Source organism: Rhopalosiphum padi, chromosome 2 (genome assembly GCF_020882245.1).
Source record: "Rhopalosiphum padi isolate XX-2018 chromosome 2, ASM2088224v1, whole genome shotgun sequence".
NCBI classification, from domain to species: Eukaryota; Metazoa; Arthropoda; class Insecta; order Hemiptera; family Aphididae; genus Rhopalosiphum; species Rhopalosiphum padi.
The window spans coordinates 9,742,246-9,751,408 of NC_083598.1; the positions used below are offsets into that span (position 1 = coordinate 9,742,246).

Consider the following 9,163-nt stretch of genomic DNA (forward strand, 5'->3'; position numbering starts at 1 on the left):
ATTCTCGAGTTTCAGATTTTAGAAGCGTATAGACACCATACTTTAATGTAATCGTACTACCTATATACTGCAGTTTCATAATTTTAAAATGTGTCAAGTTGACGTTATACAAAGGCTGTTTTCAACACACTACCAGAGCTACATAAAAAAAAATATATATATATATTTAAAATCACTTAAAAAGAAAAAAGCTCACGAAAAAATGTATATACATGTATAAATAAAATATGTAACTGACAGCTGAATATTGGCAAGTATTGAATATGTCGCGATTAATATATATGTATGCGCGCGAGTGTGATTGAGTGTGCATACGGTTAGTGCAAATTAAATGTGGACAGTCCATCTTAACGAATGAATGCCCCTCGAAAATAGATTATATTATTAGCTTTTATTCGACACAGTAAAAAAAAAGAAGAATACATAATACTATCGTCTACATGGAAATGTAGTACGATGGTCAACAATTTTCTTCATGGTCAAAGTAATGTTCAAATGCAATATGTATATTATAATTCAATATTTCATTATTTTCATTATCAAGGTTTAATGGTGTGTATTGGTGTGACTATATTAACAAAAGGCGAACAACAATGAATATTAAGTATTCAGTATTCAGTGACTGGTGTGCAATATTTATTTGCAGAACTGCCAATAAAAATACAGCCAACATAATAATACACGAAAGCTTCGAAGAATCAGAAATTATTTACTAGTCAATACTTAAATTAATTTGCTTCCCGGTCGGCCTTTATTCTAATTATTCTTGGGTTTACAAAATTATTGTATTCATTTGACTAAAAATAAATATGAGTTATTGTATAATTATTCAATAATGAGGGGTAACTAGGTAAGTTACTGTGTAGATGTTTATAATATATAACAATGTTTAGGCACTTATAAATTCAATTTCGTTAAGTAATAATACACGTGTCTAACCCACCTATCTATACATACATTCAACGTATTGACATTTACAGAAACTTTATAAAGATATCTGTATAGTAATATTACTTTTAAAGCAAATTATGAAAAATAAAAAATGATTAAATATTAAGAGTACATTTTGAAAACAAATTAAAACGTAATAAAAAAAAAATTGTTGTGATTTAGTAAATTAAAAAAAAATGCATGATTAATTAAAGAAGATTACTAACAAATTGAGTTTACAAAAATAACTTTTTTTTGATACAAGATTATAATTTTTAACAGTATAACCTTACCCAATTTAGTATACAGAATCATTCTTGGAATATTCTATATAGCCACTATAGCTGTGATCAAATATGCATGCGTTTTAAAATTTTAAGCATAGATAGCTTATATTATGTTATTATTACATATAATACCTACCTATTAATTTACAATAATTATTATTATCCTTGTAATTTGTATTTTATATAAAAATATAATGACACGGATGATTATGATTTATGACTTATGAATTAAAATAAATGTCATAATTGACAACCACTGTTAACATGTTTAATAGGCTGTTCGTAGAACTATCTAATGAAAATTCTACGTATTTCATTTTCGTGGCACCTTCAAGAACCATATTATCCATATAAATACTTACATTTCTTCGAAACTTCCGTAATAAGGTTTAATATAACTATTATTACAGTTTGCCCTACTTGAATTATTTAGGTGCTTATCTTTTGAATATTATAATATTAAGATTGTGACATTAATTACACAAAATATTACGTATATGAATAAACAGCTGGTTGCAAAGTATAGTTGGTTTTTTAACATCGTTGAAATAATATCAACTCGAACAGAAGAAAACAAAAATTCTCCATTTGATTAAAAAATATCCTATTAAAATTATTTATAGCTTTATTTTATCATTATCGACAATATTTACCATTATAAATCAATTTAAAAACAAAAGGCTTAAAATATATATATTTGATTTCTTGTTTTGTATAAATATTTTATTTTATTAATATAAGATACCTCATAAGTACCTAACGTTGATATTATTTGATGTAACTAGTAACTACGCATACTACATGATAATATTAATCGGCTTTTAACCGTTTATTAAAAAGTTTACAATAACAAGTTGTAAGCTAGATACATATTGTTTTACTGTTACAACTCTAAAAACACGTACGTATATTATTTGTACACAATAAATTGGAAGATTAAAAATCATCTTTTTAACAATTTACAATAAAAAAGGGTGATTTTCATTTGAAGAAAAAAAGTTTGTTTTACCACTGTATATTTCTTGAATTGCTTAAATTTAAATTAATAACGATTTGACAATGTAGTCCTAAGTGTACTTAAAGATTCCGAAAATCTAAGTTCGAATAAATTAATAATTAAATGAAAAAATGTGAGGTAAACATGATTGGTGATTCAATATAGTCATATTATAATATATTAATATATATATGATATATATATATATATTAATATATATACACAAAATTGTAGTTACAATTTATTTATTTATAAAACCATGTAAAATCGATATTTCTGTCGTGAGTGAAAAATCGCAAATACAGCAGATAAGTACGCAATACAAAAATAATAATGGATACCTACTTTGAAGAATAAAATATAATGTACTTTTCGGACTTCGTGATAGGTACGCGCTTACCTACTTATTGTAGTTTTAAAGGAATATTATATCACGAATGATGTAAAAGCATAATATTCAAAGTGAAAATCCTCGTTACTGGCATTTCGTACATAATTTATAGGTCACACGTCACGGAGACCCGGCCGATCTTGTGTGACTCCACATAGGCCGTGTACGACTTATGTGCTTTAAAACGAGTTGTTATCGTGAAACGATCAACGGCCATTAAATTAAAAAAAAAAACCTACACATTTTGACATTATATTGTACTAAAAGATATAAGGATATTAATAGTATATTATATACATTTTACATACGAAGTTCTTCGTCAGGTATCACGAAATTCTATCAGACGACCTACCTGTAATTTTTGTCATCTTGAAATGACCCATTTTTTATTGTATAAAATAAATATAAAATGAAGGAAAACATAATATTGTGTCATAGACTGTAGAACCGTATAGAGGAATGAAAGCAAGTGTAGGAAAATGGTAACAAGCACAGTTCAATTATTGGTATCCAAAAAACAACATAATTCTTTAGTTCTTTAGTGTACTCATCATTACAACATTTTTTAACTTTTGAAAAATATTATTTTAACATTATTTTATATCATTATAACACATTTTTGATGAAAAATAAAATTGTTTTTCAAAAATGTTGTTTTTTAATGACATCAAACTATGAAAAAAAATTATTTATTGATAATTGACATATCTATTTTCTAAAAAAATTATTTCATAAATGTCAAAACTTTTTAAAATAATGATAGTGTATAGAATAATTAAGAAACATAATTGGATCACCTGTATTATACTAATTAATTTTATCGGGAAACAATAGAAAATGCATTTTAAATACGTCCAGTAAGTTAAGACTATAATATATATATATGTATTAATCATATTATTATGTCTACCCCATTTGTACAAAATTTAATCACATGTCCAACAATTATACGTTCGAGACACACGTAGGTCGTCGAACGTGTAGTGGAAATATATATCTTACAAGTTATAAAACAAGGTATCTACCTAACTGTAATTTCACTGCAGAATAGGTTGTATACTTATGTTCTTTCGTACACGTATAAGAGGTACAAAATGGGTTGTTGAGTTAAAATGTACCACTGCAGTCTGCAGTAGGCTGGTTCCACCCGGTAATGGGTACCTATACTTTCATACACATATGTATAGACAAAATGCATTCATGTTCAAAAAGAAGGAAAATTATTGTTTTATAAACAGTTTTTAACAGTCGTTGTCAAATTACACATTGAGAAAAAGAAGTTTGGTTATTTTCGTGTAATTAAATAATAAAACATAGCATATTATTATATGAAGTTTTTGTAGTAACATAGTAAGCTTTCACTTCGAATACGCGTATAACCATAAATAAAGTTGTAGGAATTATGTCAAAGACTCAAAATGACAAAATACAGAAAAAATTAAAATCAGACAAATTACAATTATTATTATTATTATTATTATAAGAGCATTTTTATGTTCACACGGCACATTATATATTATGAAATTGATGTATCAATATAGGTAATTATAAAGCGGTCGCGTGTATATGATGAATATAGTTGGACAAAAAAATTAAGCAAACCATGATTTCACTCGTGCAGCAATCTTTTGAAATATAATTTGTAAACGTATGCGATTTCGTTGAAATCAATTTTCATTTAATTGTTAACGATTTTAATACCATTATTGTGGCAACATATAAAATTAAAAATAATAACTGTAGTAGTAGATTTAATCGATTAAACGATTTGTTAACATAAATTCAATTTACATTATAGACGACAAATCAATAACCGCAAACAGTGTTAGAGAAAATATATTTCAACTGTATGGCTTCTACGAAATACCTAGTACTTAGTAGGTATACAATAAAATGCAATTTTATATAGAAAGAGCATTGTAATATTTTTGATGGTGATTGAGGACTCAACGATTGTCGTGATTTGAGAACACTAACAATTTATGTTATAACTGTTAATAACTAGTAGGTTGTTAACCCACCAACCGGAAATTTTAAAATATAATATTATAGTATAATATTTACGAGCTAGAAACGAGATATTCTACAACCTAACCCGAAAAAAATCACGAATATCGTCAATGCGGGTTTCGTGGATTTTCGTATAAAGGATGTCGCAGGAAAGTAAAAAAATCATTGTGTGGCATTATTCTTCTCCTGCGTGCACGAATAAATCGCACGTGCGCACGTGCGCACGAAGCGACAGCGGTGGCCAAAAAACATTGTTAACTACGCAATACCGCGGAGCCACAACTAGATGTGGGAAAGGGGTGCAAGCGATAATCCGATTTTGGCCAGCGTGCGGGGACTGTTTTCGAAATACAAATCCTAAATCCAAAATCCAAAAAAAAAAATAACCAAGATACGCTGGTAGTTAATTTTAATAGTATTGGGTATATTATATCATCGAGCACTGTTCAATTAGTTAGTATTAAGCACCTAAAATAATGATATGGGTAAAAATGACCGTAGGGAGGGATTATTCGGCCATTACTCTCGCTGATATTTTTTTAACTGTACGCAATTTAATAGCATGCACAATATGGTATAATTTAAGGCTTAAAAAATATTTCTGGAATAAAAAAGTGATAACAACGACGTAGTAGTACCTATGTCAAAATATAATAATACACTAATTTGGCTATTGGATTGAGTTCTGCTAGCGTTATCTGATATTGGACATGACTTGATCGTAAAAAAAACGAAAACTGATCGTAGATTTACATATATGATAATGTGCGAATATATTGATGACAGTTATCGCCTATAGGACGACGCTGCACGAGCATATAGGAGGCGGTTATTACCTGCGCGGACGACGACGGTAGCTGCGGTGTCGTCTGTCGGCAAGTCGCTGTGTCGGCGGCGGCGGTGGAAAGTGTAACGACGTCGGAGGTAGGTGACTACGTCAAGTCGACTCGCTGTCGGTGCAGATTCGACGAGGAAACGACAACGCGACAAGAAACGGAAAAACGCTTATTTGTTACCGATACGTGCGTGTGGACAATACAGTGGTGTGCACGCGTCTGGTGCGGCGAACAGCTGACGAATGAACACAAAACAACACGCGCGCCACAATGGGAAATCCTCTCCGAGCGACGACGGCGTGTGATACTGTTGCGGGGCGGAGGGGTGGAGCGCAACGCTACAGCACGGCGCGGCGCGGGCGTTCGGCCGGCGCTTGCGCAGTGCTGTCTTGCCTTACGTACGTACACGGGTGTCGCGAAACGTAAACAACCGCCGCCGCCGTGAGAGGAGGATGACCTGCTGCTGCTGTTGCCACTGGCCGCCGCAGCTGAGCAGTGAGCACTCCACCGCCCCGCCATCGATGGCTCCACCGACAATCGATTGTGCGTGTGAGTGAGAACTACTTTCCCCTCGCGACCCCACCATCACCGCCTACCTATCGATTATGGCCCCCCCAACCCCCCGCAGGGTCGCCGCCGCCCAAGTCGTATTATTGCGCCGTTCGTAAACATACGGCACACGCGCGCAATCGTTATTGCTATTATTATTATTAAATCTGTGTCACGAAGATAATATTATTATAATTATTATAGGATAAAAAAAATAATCATTCCAACACACCCGCACCACCAGTACCACCACGACGAGAAATCAATTACCTACAAAGTGTAGCGTCACAGGAGTCACCTACTTTTCGATCAACGTATAAATCGTTGTTCTACATATTATATATCTACGCCTACAATAATTATAATATTACACAATCTCTAAACATTTTACGATTACCTACCACAAATTATCGTCTATATATGTTACACGTGATCCACACGTACAAAACATATGGGTACTAACTAGTAACTATGTACTATCTATATATACTATCAAATATATTAATATGTCTTCTTTTATGAAATATGATGTATGCGCGACCATCTAGGTCGGGGCCCAGCCGCCCAGGGGGTGGTTACAAAATGGAGGTCCGTTGACGAACTTCATCTGATCTACGCTGCAAGAAATTTAATTTTTAAATCAAACGCGGTTTCGTTAATTTTAATTTAATTTTTAGATTTTATCTTAACTTTCTTTGAAGAAATATGTACTTAACAATATGAGGGCCTCCCAAAAATTTGAGCTGTGGTGTATACTATATTATGTATTATACAGTGGTAGTGTCGCCGAGAGATGTTATAATGTTTATATTATTATACGGACTCTACTTCACACTAATTGTGCATGCGTTGTGCACTAATGTCTATAACAATAATGTTTATGTTTGATTATTATTATTGTTAGGATCGAATTTCACAATGATACAATGATGCGGTGGGCAGTGCGCATACACATATCATAAAGATTTACTCGTTCGTGTTATAATATATTATAGGAGGTTTCTACACAACATAGTACATTGTAGCCTGTAGGATCACATTTTAGTTGGTTTGTTTTCCAAACAAAAAAAAACAAGAGTAGATATAGGTACACGCACTACACACAACACACGACTATGTGCACTATATATTATATATTATGCGGTATGGTCGAAACAACATAGTATAACCTATAGGCTATAAGGCTATAACTATATATTTTGTATACACTATACATATATATGTACGCATACATATATTACAATAGTATGTTTATGTATACATTCTATGACTTAAACAGTCACGTCTTCCCCTTGTATATATCTATATAAGTATAATGTATATTTCATATAGATGCACCTGAACAACTCACAGTCATGACGAGTAAATTGTTGAAACGCACTTGTCTAAAAGTCAAGTCATCTGAATACGATGTACAATGCACTGCGTTATTGCTGATGTGACGTATTTAAATGCATTTCATCGTTGCTGCAGTATAGATATTATATGGAAACATACTCGAGTGTATCCCTTCAAAATTTCGGTTTATTATAACTATTATATAACTGAGAATTCATTATATTATATTAATTAAAATATAGTCAAATAAGTATTTTTATTTTTTAATACACCCAATTTTCTTAAGCTGTTTTTATTTTTATTTTTTTATTATTACAATTTATAAATAAACAATTCTAATTTCCTTAGTATATATTATCTTTATAATATGAGCACGTACTTAATACTTACGCTTATAATATTATTTTCATTATAAAATATATTAATATATAGACGCAAATATTATACTTCACCCCGAATTATTTTGACTTAATTTGATCATAAGCGAGTAGCGACATAGCTTAGTTTTCCGGTCAACGAAGAGTAAATATATATGAACAACTGTGTTTCTATCTATAAGGAATCTATGAATAATACAACTAATACAAGTCACTAGTCAGGGAGTGCAAATGCTGGCTTTGAAAATAGGAATTTTAATAAATGCAAAGATATTTATGTTTTTGGCTTGAATGTCATGTGATCGTACTAAATAAATCTCTCATTCGAAAAAGATGTAGTAGGAATAAGGGATACGTATTATAGATAGCACTTTTTTATAATATGAACATACTGACGTTCTATAATCTTTTCTGAACTTTTTATTCTTATTTTAATCTTTTTATTAATTACTATGCACTGATTACTGATATATAATTACGAACTAAAACAACTGTGTCCAAGCTATAAACATATTCCTATTCATGGTAAAATGTTTTTATTTTTTTTTTACTTAATTAGTTTTTATTTTTTAACTATACCAATATATGTAAAATTATCTTTTTTTTTTCATCAAAAATTGATATTTATAAAAATGGGAGGAAGAGTGAAAAAATGAATTATTATCTGAACATAAAAATATCTAAATACCTGTCTGGTCATATCTCATGTATATAATTTAGCAGATACCGATCAACAGTCACCTTCGTTATAGTGTATGTTACCCTTTTTTTCCTTGTGTTATCACCTCATGGGGGTGAACCGTTTGCACAATACTTGGGCGTAGACCGTTTGTGCGAATCGACTCAAAATATAGTCCGTTTGGGCGAATAACTATATACCGTTTGGGCGAGGGTTTAGTCAACTAGAACTACCGTTTGGGCGAATAGATATATATACCGTTTAGGCGAGAATGATTCAATTAAAAATACCGTTTGAGCGGTATTAAAATGCTTATAATATACACTCAACAATCAATTAAACAAAATCATATAAAATATAAGTAAATTACAGTCAAAAATCATATAACACATAAATAATTAATAATAAGTCAACAATTATAAATAAAATTACATAAAATATAATTATAGTACAGTTTAAAGTAATTTATTAGCCTGATATTTTAAACCTAAACATTTTATGTATTCTAATTGGCTAATGTTCCTTATTTCATATTTATTCCATGTTTCTTGCACAAACTCTTTTTTTTTATAGTTTCTTTTCGTTGAGCGTTAGGGATATATTTTGAAATGGAATTGATTTTAATCATATTTTCAGTCTGGATTTCTAATAATACTGCAATGACTTGATGTACATGAGGGTGTGGTGTGTAAAATTGTTTGTTAAAGTGAAAATGAAATGATTCTGGTCATTTGTGGTTCTAGGATGGTCAAATATTGGCGATGACGCC

At 30.8% G+C, this 9,163-nt stretch overlaps 1 protein-coding gene across 1 annotated transcript in view; it reads right to left on the bottom strand.

The window, feature by feature from the left end:
* LOC132920307 (protein yippee-like 1) overlaps positions 1-5,816 on the bottom strand; it is a 39,658-nt gene extending 33,842 nt beyond the window's left edge. Inside the window, exon 1 of the mRNA XM_060982582.1 lies at positions 5,452-5,816. The gene's annotated coding sequence lies outside the window, so the exon portion shown is untranslated. The remainder of the gene's footprint in view (positions 1-5,451) is intronic.
* Between the last annotated feature and the right edge of the window lie 3,347 nt (positions 5,817-9,163).